The sequence below is a fragment of the Chinchilla lanigera genome, unplaced genomic scaffold (assembly GCF_000276665.1).
Source record: "Chinchilla lanigera isolate Chin_1 unplaced genomic scaffold, ChiLan1.0 scaffold00044, whole genome shotgun sequence".
Lineage (NCBI taxonomy): Eukaryota > Metazoa > Chordata > Mammalia > Rodentia > Chinchillidae > Chinchilla > Chinchilla lanigera.
Window position 1 is genome coordinate 4,808,951 of NW_004955445.1, and position 15,489 is coordinate 4,824,439.

Below are 15,489 nucleotides of genomic sequence, written 5' to 3' on the forward strand. Positions count from 1 at the left end.
TATTCTATTCCAAAATGGAAATTTAAATGTGTTTCAAAAATGTCATCATGCCTATTGTGCTATACTAGTATGCATGGCTTTTGATCTCAAATTTTCTCTGTAAAACTATATACCTGTTGTCCACTAATATTCTGTAGGGATTTAACAAGAGCATCCTTGGTTGGTAAAAAAAAAAAAAAAAACAGCTCTCTGAAGATAAGCCAGACCCTGAAGGAACAGAAAGGCAGATGCCGGAAGCCGGAAGCTGTCTGCGGACCGTACCCCTGACACCTGTATGGCTGGTCCTTCCTGCAGCAGAATTTAGCCATGCATCCCTGTGACCATCATGCAGGTAGAAATGTAAATCTGAGGAAATTCTACCAGATAAATGACTGAGGCTCCTCAATAAATAAATAACAACAACAAAAAGAGGTTTAATTAAGAGGGATTTAAGAAACACATCAACCAACTTAAATGGCTGGAATTCCAATTTGAAAAAATAAACCTCCTGGGGGCTGGGGATTTAGCTCAGTGGCACAGTGCCTGCCTGGCAAGCACAAGGTCATGAGTTCGATTGCCGGTACCGGAAAAAAAACAAAAAAAAAAAATAAAATAAAATAAACCTCCTAAAAATCACAAATCCCAGAAACATGAACAGTGACTAAATGTTTGATGATATTAAGATTTTATCATGATTTTAAGTAAGATGATGTTGAAAAGTATATTAAAATATGCATAAAAAGAATGGTATGATAGCTCAGATTTGCTTCAAAATATTCTGGAATGGAAGAAAATAGCAAGAAGATGACACAAGACTGGACACAAGTATTTTAAGAAGAAAATGGGGATACGTTATGGCATTCCATTTTGTAAATACTTAGTATGTTCCGTACTAACTTCTTTAAAAATCTTTAAAGAGTTTTCAATGTTTCTTGTGGGGTAAAATTGCCTGGAACTGGAATGACACTGGATACTGGGAGCAGAAGCCAGAGAGAGAAGGACCATTCCCAAGCTTAATTTGAGCCACTGGTGACATAAAGCTGTGATATGGATGCAAGGGTCATCCTCAAAAATTTGCCCTTGGAGTTCATAATGTTGAGGGACCTGTGATTCAAATTTCAAATAGGCAATTAAGTCTGACTTTGGAGCTCAGAAGGCAGGTGCAGTCTGAAGATACAAATCTGATGTGTCTGCATCGAGGTGGTACATTAAGTCCATAGGCTAGGTGTGGGAGGAGGAAGCAAATGTGTGAGTTGAAGCTGGACTAAGCTTCAACTTCCATCCCTGTCTGAAACCCACCACAGTCCTGATCTTTGCTTGAAATTTGAAGTCTCAAGAGTTGCAAAAGTTATACAAAGAATTCCCATGTATCCCTCCCCAGGCTTTCTTCACAGAGAATGAGTTCCATAAACATAGTTCATTGTGAAAACTAGAATGGGTACTACAGTGCTAACTCAAGTGCGGGTTTTATTCATGTTTCAGCAGTTTGTACATGAGGTCATTTATAAGGGGTGTGTGTGTGTGTGTGTGTGTGTGTAGTTACAAGAACTTTTATCCTATGCATAGATTTATGCAACCCTAAGATCTAATATTTAAATAAAAATTGAAACTTGTGTTTCTAGTCATTAAACAATACTTAAAGGTTATTTCACAAAAGCTGCTTGAAGTACAACCACTGCTTATGAATCTTTCTTTCAAGTATGTTCTTAGAAACAAAATATAATTGCTGGCTTCAAAACGAACTCATATCACTAGTTTTGAAAAACAAGCTAGATACCTAAACTGTCTCTGTTTCCAAAACCATTTATTATTGTTTTGTTCTTAAAAGAAAACCAAGCTTCTTCATCCAGCAGTGAGAGTTTGTGACAGACTAAGTGCATCTTCTCTGTAAAATGTCTACAGACTCCCTTTCTCTAGCTGTAAAGAACACAGGTGATCTCTATCCACCTGTGATAGCGCCACACATGGAAGAAGTCCAGGGGAAAGGGATGACTTCCGGAGATCCAAGCTGGAGACACGCCCTACACTTGTAGTCCTTGTAGCTCAGACAAGCTCATTTCAAGCCCTGCTCTGGTAAGTCAGGTAGTGATTCAGAAAGCTGTGACTGCCTTCAGTAAAATAAATAGCAGATAATGAAGATTTAAAGGAGAGATGAAGATGCAGAGGATTGGTTTGCCAACTCATCCATTCCAAAAGGAGGCAGAAAACTCCACTCACTCTCATTATAAATAACTTGCAGTTTTCTCAGAATTGATGCGTTCTTCCAGAAGTCATTGCCTTCTGAGATGTCCAATGAGACAAATTATTCTATTAGTGTCTTAAAACCTTTTCCAGGTTTTTGGTGCTGAAGAAAACTTGGTCTGAACATCCAAATAGAAGATGGCACATTTGTGCCTATGAGCCTTGGCTCATCTTATTTCTTAATTACTCTGTGTTTCTTGTTGATTTTACAGATGGTCTTGGCCAAACGGTGTGCAGGCAGCTCTCTGCATGTGTGTGTATCTGATTCAGAATGAGCTCTGTGCCTTGGAGATAACCATTTGGAGAAAACAAAAACTTCGCAATAATAAATTAAATCGCAGAAATAGATGTTTATGTGCAGACCTCTTTTCATTTATTTTCTCCTTTCTTTTCTTTCCAATTTTCTCTCTCATCAGCTCACCTTTGACTTCCAAAGATACAATTAATTACTGCCTTTTGTCTTAAATCAATGTCTCACAAAACAGAAAAATTGGTTTTTCTCATGGGCTCTAAATCAACTACATTAAGCTGTGTAATAAAAGCATTTGTGTCCTGCCAAAAAGTGTTGCTTAAAGATTATTATGGTTAGATCTAGAATAACTAGAAAATCTCATAAGCTATGATGACATTTTGTGAGCTACAGCCAATGATTTCTTCATGTACCTGTAAAATCATTAGAGTTTTTTTTAGCCTCCAGATCATCACTCTGTCTTAGGGAATCTTCTTCCTGATATCAAAGACATTGAAAACAAATTAGAGCTTTGGTGATTCTTTTTATTTTAAAAGAAAAAAAAAAAAACAACAGAAACAATGACAGCAAATTTCAAAACAAGATAGCAGAAAATTAACAATAGTTATTACCTTGCACGTTGTTATCTTCAAAGTAGATTCTCAAATTACAAGACACAGGCGGGCAAAACTGATCAAATAATGTAAGCACAAACCATTCCTTTCAGTGAACTAAGAGAAATTAGTGGTATATTTATCTTTCAAGAGCATTATATTTGCTGTTGCCTTCCTGGCTTTGCTGTCCATTTCTAATCTGGCTTTTTGGTGCACCTTACGAACAGCGATGATACGGAAGCCATAAACGCTCAACTCTGGCCTTCCCCTTCCCCCTCTGTCTCCCTCGGTTAATACTTCACCCTGTCACCATTTCTGAGCACCAGCTGCTTTCTGCTGCTGCCTTTTTTTTTTTTTTTTTTCTTAAATCACATTTTAGCTGGAAATGACTTTTCATTTCCCAAGCCCTTTTTGGCATTTTAAGCTCTGTTAAGGGTGTTCCTTAAACTTTAATGCATTTCATTAGGAGGATAAAATAAAGCAATCTCGCCAACCTTTATGAATAATTAGTGACTTTGAAACGAGGTATGAAGCTAGTAAAAAAATCACTGTAAGGTATTGAAATGATAAAAATACACTGAAGCATATACTTTGATGCACTTTAAAGAAATCATCATAGACTAATAATATGGTATCTCCAAGGAACAGATCAGACTGACAAGAAAATTGCTTTTCAGGAAACAAAGTAGTTATGACATTTATAGCAACCTTTTTGAAGGTTTGTAGCGCAAGAAAAGGAGGAAATTTAATCCTATTATTTCCATGGGCCTAGTAAGTAACCTCAGCCAAAAGGAAAGCTTGCCTATGTGCACACACGCACACACACACACACACACACACACACCCTTCAGAGAAAGAGGAGCAGAAGATACCCCCCACCACGGTACAGCCTGTATGCTTCAGTTTGTTAGTTGCCTAGGTAATTGTTCTGGTTACAGTTCCTGTGACTTTTGTTTCTTAAAACTGCCTGGTCACTATGATGCTGGTCACTATGATGCATATTGTAAGAACTAACCCCCAGTTGACAAGCCATTCTGCCTCTGTACGTCCTGCTTGCTTATCCCATATAAGACCTAGACCACCAGAGATCGGGGCCTGATATTCTAGGAATGATCTCGACCAAGGCCTGTTGATGTAAATAAATCTGCCTCCAAATCCTGGGTGTTATTTCAGTGATTCTGTTTGCCATAGCAAGAGGACCACATTTTCTTTTACTCCCACAAATAAAAAAGAATGTCTCTAAAGAAGAAGTCAGACTTTGAATAGAATCACAATCATTGCACTAAACTAAAGTCAAAATGGATCAGAGATCTAAATATCAAAACAGAAACACTAAATCTACTGGAAGAGAAAGTAGGTAAAAATCTTGAAGATATAGCGGTAGGCAGAGAGTTCATGAACAAAAACCAAACTGCACAGGAAATCGTTCAAAGAATCAACAACTGGGATCTTATTAAGAAGTTTCTGCACATCAAAAGAAATCACCAACAGAGTAAAAAGAAAACCCACAAACAGCCAACAGACAAAGAACTTCTATCTAGAACATATAAAGAATTTTTAAAAAATCAGGTCTCCAGATTCAATGACCCAATCCAACAATGGGCATCTGAGATGAATACACACTTTTCAGATGAAGAAATACTAATGGCAAATAAATATACGAAAAAATGTTCAACATCATTAGTCATTCAAGAAATGCAAATTAAAACAACACTGAGATTCCATCTCACCCCAGAAAGAATGGCTATCATCAAGAAATCAACCAATAACAAATGCTGGAGAGGCTGTAGGGAGAAAGGAACACTTCTCTACTGCTGGTGGGAGTGTTGATTGCTGAAACCACTGTGGAAATCAGTGCGGAGATTCCTCACAAAACTAGGATTAGAAGTCCCACTTAACCCAGCTATTCCCCTTCTGGGTATTTTCCCAGAAGAATTAAAAACATCATACCACAGCGCTATATGTGCACCTATGTTATAGCAGCTCAATTTGTATAGCTAAATTGAAAACAACACAAATGCCCATCAACTGAGGAATGGATAAAAAAGATGTGGTATTTTTATGCAATGGAGTATTACTCAGCTATAAAAATGATAAACTTGAGGCTTTTATAGGTAAATGGATGCAACTAGAGACCATACTCATAAGTGAAATAAATCAGACCCACATGTGTAAACATCAGATTGTCTCCCTGGTGTAAGAACCTGAAAGAGTAAATGAAACCCAAAATGTACAATAGATAATGAGAAAGGGAAAGAAATGGCTCAAAGGAAGGAAGAACTGGGATGAGGGAAAGAAGAAAAAGAAAGAACTAAGGCAATATATAGATGATATAGATATAGATATAGATATAGATATAGATAGATATAGATACAGATAATAGATAGCTGGGATAACCATACTGCTGATGTCTGGTGGTTTATTGAAGGAAACATTTACTGCCTAATTTTTTTTATATTTTGACCAATGTTGCATGCTTATATCTGGTAATCTAAGCAACTGATATGACGACAACAATACACAATATAACAACCATTGGTGAATTCCTACCATCTTGTCTAGTGAATCTCTGTATTAAATCTAATGTTTTTTAAATTTTTTTTATTCTCTTTAATGGTTTGATCAATCTTCCCTTCTTACATCTGGTAATCTGCGCAATTTCACTGAAGATAACAATATGTAATATAATAACTACTGTTAATTCCTATCATTTGGTTTGAAACCCCATATCATTTTTGTATTGTTTGTGTTTTGCTATTTTTCTCTTTTCTACAATTCTCTTTAAAATAAAAAAATCATTGTAACATGCCAAAGTAAAACACGGCAATATATGCGCACCCATGTTTATAGCAGTGCAGTTTGTAATAACTAAATCATGGAAGCAACCCAAATACCCTTCCACTGAAGAATGGATGAAAAGTTGTGGTATCGTTATGTAATGGAACATTATTCAGCTATGAAGAAAGATAAACTCAAGCCTTTTATACATAAATGGACACAGCTAGAGACCATATTCATAAGTGAAATAAATCAAACCCGCATGTGTAAACACTGTATTGTCTCACTAGAACCTGAAACAATGCATAAAGATACTGTGAAAGAGAAAGAAATTTCTCAAAAGGAAAGAACAACTTGGATGAGGAAAAGAGAAAAGAAAGAAAGAAAGAGAGAGAGAGAGAGAGAGAGAGAAAGAAAGAAATACATATATATGTATACACAGGATAGCTAAGATAGTTGTACTACTGACTTCTATTGCTTTATTGAAAAGAACTTTTAACACTTAATTGATCAATCTTACATGCCTATATTTGTTTATCTGAGTAACCAATTTGAAGATATCAATATGTAATACAACCATTGTTAATTTCCTGTCACCTTGTCTGAAATTCTGTATTGCTTGTATTGTTTTTCTGTTATTTTGTAAATGTCTGTGTGTCTCTGATATGTTTTCATTCTTTTATCTTTAAAATAAAAAAGTAAAAAAGCAGTACAGTCGCTACATATCAGTTCATACATGCAGCATTTTCATCTTTAAAACTGAGCTTTTTATACATCAAAACACAACACTCTTTTTTTGGAAATTACAGCCTTTGTTGATTGATTAAAGTATGTCTAAATCGCTTCTTTTAGTTTTTCTTCAAGATGTTTTCTACATATAGAGCTATAAAGCAGTCCCTATAAAATTGAAAACTGCTTAGTAAGTAAACCCAAAGTTATTTGTTATTTCTAATCCCAAAGTATAACCAGGAGTCACCAAAAGTAAAAAAAAAAAAAAAATTCAAATGAAATCAATAACCAAGATGGTATTTTGACTTCAAACAGTTTAAGGAGCTAGGATGAAATAAAAAATATCAATTTAGTTTTGAAAATTAAATGCCTATACAGACGCTGGAATTTTGTAAAACTATTCACCCAGTTTCACTGGTTGCCTTAGAGATTATACTATCCTAGAACAGAGTCCTTTTAGTGTAGACGTGAGATTGGCAGGCTTCTAAGATGGTCTGTAATGCCCTCCCTCCTGGTTTCCTGGTATTCTTTCCTTTAATTCATCCCCTTTCCTTGAATTAGGACTGCGCTATTGGGTTGTGTTTTAGTTAATTTTCTTTTGTTGCTGGGACAAAATACACAATATCCAAAGTTAAAGAAGCAAAAGTTTATTTAGCTCACAGTTTGTAGAAGTTTCAGTCCATAATCAGCTGGCTCCAAGGTACGGTGGCATGGTGAGGGCAATAATACTTCAAGGCAGTAGAAGATAGCAAAAGCAACAAGAGCAAGAAGAGGGAGAACAAGCTTCTTTTCCTCCCTTATATTGTAAGCAGCCTACCTGCTCTAGAGTCTGTGCAGCACTCACACCATCTCCATGCCCTCCTTTTGCACATGCTGAGGATGTTTACAAAGTGAGGAGCCTGGCCTCCTGCTGACTTGCTTAGTTAAGCTTTTAAACTTCTGAACACAATGTGTCAACCATTACAATCCAAACTTTGTCAACTTAACACCAGACACACTTCTTTTAGTCAGTCTCCTGATACAAAGATATGCTTATTCTTATCATTTCACAACTTGAATGTTATAACACAGGTTTAACAATCCTCAAGGACCAGCACTAATTCCACCAACATTATATTACATTAGAATGATAACATTAGCCTTTGGCCCCGCAAAGACTCATGTACATCCCTTTATGCAAAAGGCATTTAGTCCATTTCTAAGAGTTGTTACAATCCTATCAGTTTCAGCATTGTGGAAAAGTCCAAGTACTAAGTCTCCTCCAAGATCTAAGGTAAACTCTTAGCCACAAGCCCCTGTGCAAGTGAAAAGATAAACACTTCCAACATTCAATGACACAAAACAAAGATTTCCATTCCAAAAGTTCCAAACAGGGGGATACAAAGGAATGGGACAAAAGCAAGCCCAAAATCTAGCAGGGAAAATATTAAGTCCTGTAGTTCCATGAGCAGCATTTAAGGCAATCTGTGACAAGTTGTGAGCACCAAAGAGCTTGAGTCACTCCACCTCTATAACACTTCAGCAGTTGTAACACCCACAGATTCTTCCTTGGGCTGGCTTTGCTCCCTCCTTGAAGGTTTCCTCATACAATCCATATTCCTGGCTTTTCCAAACTTCTGGAGTCTCCACTGGACCTTTGGCTTCACCCTCAAAGTTTTGCACACTGCCCTGCCAGGGGCACACTGTTTGGGCTCCCAAGCATTGTGAAATCAGGGTGGAAGCCTTCTTAATCCCACAACTCTTTCATTCCGCATACACCTAAAACCAGCACCATGTGGATGATGCCAAGGTCTGCTGCCAACTGGAGTAGTCGCCAGGCTTTCCTCTCTCTCTTGAGTCAAGTGCCTGGATCTCTGGGCACTCTGAATGCAATTATGAGTAACAAACTCTCTATACTGCTCCCATTCTGGAACATAGTACAGTTGCCACCATTCTGGAACATGGTTCCTCCTCAAAGCAAAGGCTTTCATTTTTGCAGTTTAGAGGCTGCAAAGGGTGGAGACATGCTGCTTCTTGTGACAACCTCAGGCCATCTCTTATATTCTCCTGATCCTTCTCAGCAACTGAGATCTCCTCAGCTCTATCTTTGCAGTCCACAACTTTACTGGAGCTTCCTAAAACATCCTGCTGGGCTCTTTGCTCTTTATTCTCAACATAGAGCTGGTTAAAAAGCCCCCCAGCAGCATCCATGCCACAGCCTCAACATTCAATTGCCTTTAAATTTCTTTTGCTAGATTAGTTAGTCTGCCACCACCCTTAATCTCAGTCTCAGGCAAAGTCTCTAGACATGAGCAAATTGCAGACAAACTTTCTGGCAAGCCATAACACACATTGTCTGGAGTCCAGCAGCCCATGCCATGCTTCTTCCCAGCAGAAACCTCCCAAACCTATTCTTTATTGGCTTTCTGGTCTTCTGAGCTCTGACCAGAATCTCCCATACAGTGCAGCCTAAGGTGTTCCAGCTCTCCTCTTTCAGGTGACATCTCCAAACCTTTCCAAACTCTTCCCACAAGCTCTTTCCAAAGATTCTTGAACTACATGGTCAGGTATAGTAAAGCAATGACCCCACTCCTCGTACCAAATTCTGTGTTAGTTACTTTTCTCCTGTTGCTGAGACAAAATACCGACGCCCAAAGTTAAGGAAGGAAAATTTATTTAGCTCACAGTTTATAGAGGTTTCAATCCATAATCAGCTGGCTCCAAAGCAGGGTGGGATGGCAGAGGGGCAACAGTTCATGGTGGCACAAGATGGTAAAAGCAACAACAGCAAAATGGGGAGGAGCAAGTCACTTTTCCTCCTTTATGTTGTGTGCAGGCTACTGGCCCTAGGGTGGGTGTTGCACTCACACCATCTCCATGCCCTCCTCTTATACAGGTTGAAAATGTTTATAAAGTGAGAACCCTGGACCCTCCTGAGTCCCTTAGTTAAGCTTCTAAATTTCTCAAGCTGACAAAATGTATCAGCCATTACAGATTACTTCTAATAAATAGAACATAACAGAAGAAATGGGATGACATCTCTAAGATTAGGTGACAAAAGCCTGTAGCTTTCGTATTGGGTTTTCTCTCTCTGTCTCACAAGGGAAGTCATCCTCCCTGTCATGAGGTACACCTGTGGAGAGCCCTAAGTGAGCAAGCTTGGACACAAATCTTCTGAGATGACAATGGCCACAAAGCAAGCTTTGAAGAAGACCCTCCCCAGTTAATCCTTGAAATGGCCATGTTCCAGACAGAAGTTTGATTACTCTTGCAAGAGACTCTGACCCATAGTTATTCAGCTGAGCTGCTCCTGGAATCTCGTCCTTGAGAACTTGCACCCAGAGTCACGACCTAAGGCCATAGATAACTAATACCAGATGTAGCTCAGTCCTTTCTGTGACATCCAAGTTTTGTCAACTGTCTAAAAGATTTAGCTGTGAATTGGGTCATAGAAAACTTAAATTTGGGTATTCATATTCACTCACTGAGTTTCCAGAGTGATCTAGCTTTGCTAGATACTCAGTTCCATCTGATACTAAGAATTATGATCTCATTTTTCCACTCATTTCAGATGAGATGTAAATATAGGGAGATAGCTTGGCATGTTGTGCATGCCTGTAACCCAAGCACTCTGGGAGGCTGAGGCAGGAAAACTAGAAGTTTAAGCCCAACTAGGCAACTCTGTGACTTAGCAAGACCCTGTCTCAAATAAAAAGATAAATAAACAAATAAATTAATAAATAAAGGAAAAGAAAAAGCTACAAGGCACTTTAAAAAGTTAAGCAGAAAACTAACAGATAATTTGAAACTACGTTTCTGCAATAAGTACATTCCCAGGCAAAGTAGTCATTTCATTTTTGCAGGATTATGAAAAAAGGACTTACTAGGATACAGTTGTAAACACAGAGTCGTAGAAGAAAACAGGCTATGAAAAAATTTGAAGAGTACACAGAAGGGATCACATACTTTCTGTCTCAAATGGGTTGATCACCAAGTGTGGAGCTATTTCATCTCTCCCTCACTGGCAGTGAGCATTTGTTGTTGACCTCCCTGATGCCAATTCCCACCTCCTAAAATAGTAAGTCTAATCCCTTCCCCCTCTGAGCCATGGGTCGGGTATGGCTCCACCTACAGCTCTGGGAGTAAAGCATATGACCTAGGCCAATCAAACCACCCCATCTCCCTTATCCAGGGAGGGATGGGCATGTGACCTACCCTGGTCTCATCTGAATGAACGTCTAGTGTTTTTAAGTCCCATGGAGTTTTTGTTCTTTCTTGCCCTTAAACCTGGAAGCATAGGGGATGCAGCAATGGAGGTCACCTCCCCATGAAGATAGAAAAGCATGGTTGGAGTTTCTGGATGCAATCTCTTGTCCTCTTGGAATAAAGCAAACATAGCAGGGAACACGAGGAATAAATCAAGATAGCACTGTGTGAGCCCCAAATGCAGCCTGCCTGGAGCCACTCTGTCTCTGAAGGCTCGGTTGTGTGCACCAGTAATTTTCCTCCTGAGCTGAAGCGAGTAAGAAGAAAAATTTCTGACTTGTTGTTTGCTTTAGATCATAGTCAGTAGTAAGTTTGCTTGGGTCCTTCTAGTCCAAGCATTTTTAAAATGCTAACATTTTCACTTGACTGATAACCCAAAGACTTTGATTGCTTTGGACCAGCTTTCATCAAAGCCCCAGAAAATCTTTGTCATATACAGGAGCTGCTATTGCCAGCCAATGCAAAAGGAGAAGTATATCTTCTAAAGTAATAACAGCAACCCCTGTGGCTCAATTAATATGTATTGGGTATGTGCTGAATGCTTTCATATGCTACCTCATTAATCTTCATTTTTCTAGTATCAGGAGAGTAGCTGCAACACAAACTCTAGAACTCAGATGTTCCAAGTTCGATTCTTTTTTCTTCTGCCTCTTTCCCCCAAAATCTCCATGCCTCTCCATTTCCCTGTCTGTAAAATGAGATGTTGCTACTGCCTTCATAAAATTGTGAGAATTAAATGAGTTAATATCCATAAAGTGCTTGGTGTAGAGCTTGGCACACAGACGTCACTAGTGTGGAAGTGTTTCTTACTTCTTTCAATAGTCCAATATACAAGCACTGTCATGTTTATAGTTCCAGAGAAATCTAGTACTACAGGGGAGCCCTTTTGTATCCTATCACGATAGCAGTTCTACGATGTCATTCTCCTTCAGATGCCAAATGGTATGAAACTGAAGATTCCCACTCTTACCTTTGTGTCGTGGCTATTACCCAGCACGGTACCCTCCCAGTGATTATGAATGGAACATTTGCAAAGTTATTGAAAATATATCTATAAAGAACAGAAAGGGATCTAACTGGACAAAGAACATTATTCTAAAATTCAAGAGTTCTGGGGCATTGAATTAACTATTACTGTGAGACAGGTGTTCCCTAAATTTAGCACTGTATCTGGAAGTGGTGCACATCAATTCCCTCAAAGTTTCTATGGGTCAGGGATCCGTGGACCACTTAGCCAGGTGGCTCAGGCTCTGATCTCCCACAAAGCTGCAATAACGGTGTTGGTCAGGGCTATATTTTTATATGAAGATGCCAATCTTAGGCTCATTCATGTGGTGATTTACTTCCTCCAGGGTGACGGGTCGAAGCGCCTTGGTTCCTCCAAAGTAGGTGATTGGCCTCCGTCACTTGTCACGTGGGCCTGTCACTGGCTGCCTTCCTCAGAGTAGACGGGCGAGAAAAGCCAGAGAGAGAGATGAAAGGAAGGGGGAGAGAGAAAGAACAAAAGGTGGCACCCACAGTCTTTTGTAACCTGCACACAAGTGGCCTCCCATCATTCCTGCAGTCTTCTGTTCATTAGAAGCATGTCATAAGATCCAGCCCACACCCAGAAGGAGACAATTACACAGGGACATGAATACCAAGAGGTGGGGGTCATCGGGAGTCAAGTTAGAAGGGTCTCACCACAGACAGGGAATTGAAGTTGACTATGTTTTGTTCTTTGACCCTGGGGGAATCAGCCATTCTAGGCCTTATTTCACCTCTGTAAAATCTGTACAATTCCCCAAGATCCCTATCAGCTCCAACATGATCCCAGGACCCCCTGAGAAAGCATAGAATGCATACGTGAAAGCCACACTTGACTTCAAAATGGCTGTGCAAATGCATCTGCCGACAAGGAAAGGAGGGTAACTTTCCCTGCTTTTGTTAACATCCCTGCTTGTGGCCTTGTAGTCGAGGAATTTCCTAGTGAGGAAGAGGCTAGAATATTCCATCAGCTCCACTTCTAGAATATTCCATTAGCTCCTCTTCTTGGGTCAAGAGGAGATTTGAGGGAACAGGAGCTGCTGGGGTTATGTGCCAGTCGGCAGCATTTGAGGAAGAGGGAACATGAGTTTCCAAAATGTAATTGGAATGGAGGGTTTTATTAGTTTACCCTGAAGTGTCCATAAAAACTGACGCATGGCAGATGGTTTTCCTGTGATGCCAACAGCAGCTCTGTCTGGAGGTTAATAACCCTTTTGTTTTATGGACTTATTGGCAAACTATTTCTGGCAGCATTTAAGTTTGTTTACATGTCTCCTTGACCATTATGCTTTGAAAAATCCATCCACTCCCGTTTTTTCATCTTCTGAAGAAAGTACCTACTCCTTTCCTTTAAGCAATGTTCTGGGATCTCTTTTATCTCAGCAACAAAAGGCTACATAAACTAAAAACCACATTTAATAGTTTAATGATGCTATTTTTTAAAAAATAATCTCTATAGGTTTATTTTACTCTCCCTTTAGGCTAAGGAAAGGGAAGCTTCCTTTAGATTGAAGCTAGGAAACACATTGTTAAGTAGTGGTGTTAGGTTAAAATTCCCAGAAAAAATGATATTTCTGCTTTACTATTAATTAAAGGGCTTTTGTGAGCCCTCACGTATTCCCTATAGATGCTCGTATTCCCTTTTGATTGGCTGCATTAGTGACTCTTAGCTGAATTCGCAGAGGTTTGTCACTTGTCCTTTGTTTTTTTCTCAAGGTCCTTAAATCTTTGAATGATTTGGTAACATTTAAAACCTGAGAGATTTCACACCAAGAGAAATCCAGGTTTCTGATTTCTCTTGAAGGTCCCACGGCTTGGTGGTGCCTGGGCACATGCCTGCACGGCCTCAGCCGGCTGAAGCGAAGAGGTTGTTTCCTCCGTCCGGTGGGGTATGTCCCTGCCTGTCACCATCTCCTTGGCTCCCACGCGTTCTATCCATTGTGATACTCGCGTGAAATGAAATATCACCGAGAAGTCCCTCTCCCATAGAACAAGCGGCTTTTTGTTGAGGAGACAATAGGATGGTGTGAACCATGGTGCACTACAGTTCTGCCACCTCAACCCTGGGCAGCTGCCACTCTTCCTCCCTGCTTCCACGACCTGGGCTGATCTCCACCTCCACTGGAGGCGTCTACGTTAGGCGCTAGCATAGCATTTCTGGTCTGAACGTTCGTTCCAGTATGAACAAGGCATGTTCACGGTATGATTATCCCTTTCATCCTGATAAAGGCCAAGGCCACTGTCGGGGTGTGGCAGCCTAGCCCACTTTCCAAGCATTGACACTGGCTGTCCAATGGGTTCCAAACTCAACTATTTTCATACTATTTGGTCTTAGAGCGATTTACATTCGCCATTCTTGACAGCGTAGGGAGGTGTGTGTTGTCTTTGTGCTGTCTTGGTTTTGTGTTAACAGCAGCTGTAATTCCAGCCTTAACCCATGTTTTACACTTGCGCCTCGTCCTGCGTGGCACACAGCTGTCCCTAAGCTCAAAGAGCGAAGACGTGTGAGCCCCTCATGGGCCCCATACACCCTTTAGAACTTGCTGAGCGCACTGCTTCAGTCCTATGTGTTTGTTTGCTTTTAAAGACCTCTATGAAAGTTTACAAACACCAGTTACTAGCTAAAAGCTTTTTAAATCCCTTGGATAAAGATCACTGAAGATGTCTGAGAGGTCTCCCCGCCTCAATATTTTTTCAAAAGGTTTCTAAAATGGTTAAGACTCCGGGCAAAAAGGTCATTTAAAACTTTCAAGGAAACACATATCCTATGCTATAGCTGATGCGATCAGTCTCTACACATTTAGATTGGTACCAATAGACTGTTATCTAACCAAGAATAGAACTGTGTGTTCTACAGCAAGCCTGAAAGCATAATTCATTATTTATATCAGAGCCTGTTTAAACTCTAGCATTTTGTAGCATTTCACCGATTCCTCCTCCTGAACTCCATTCCAAACCAGATAAAATCACACAAAACATCATTTCCACAAACCGCAGCTTTCTTTTTCCCCCAGGCTGTTTTATGATTGTTCATTAAGTCAAAAACTCCTCACTATCATTTGAATCCAAATATCATTTTATGCCCATGGCTGAATCCTTTATCCATGGCAGTTTCAAAAAGGAACAAGAGAAGTAGAATCTCTTCTCACCAACAAAGGATTCTGGGTTTCACTGTACTTTTCATATTTTTCAGCCATAGTTTTCTTCTGTTCCCCAAAAGAAACCCATGTAGCTGGGCTTGGTAAGGTAGGCCTATATTCCTAGTACTCTAAGCAAGCTCACACCAGCTGAACAATTTAATGTCTCAGTCTCAAAATTTTAAAAAGGGATGGGAATGTAGCTCAAAGCAAAGGCCCTGGGTTCAATCTTCAGTAATGCCAAAGGAAAGAAGGGAGGGAGAGAGGAAGTAAAGAAAGGAAAGGGAAGGGGAGGGGAAAGGAAGGGAAGGGAGAAGAGGGGAAGGGAGAGGAGGGAAGGGAAGGGAAGGGAAGGAAAGGGAAGGAAATGAAAGGAAAGGAAAGGAGAGGAAAGGAAGGGAAGGAGAGGAGAGGAGAGGAGAGGAGAGGAGAGGAGAGGAAAGGAAAGGAAAGGAAAGGAAAGGAAAGGAAAGGAAAGGAAAGGAAAGGAAAGGAAAGGAAAGGAAAGGAA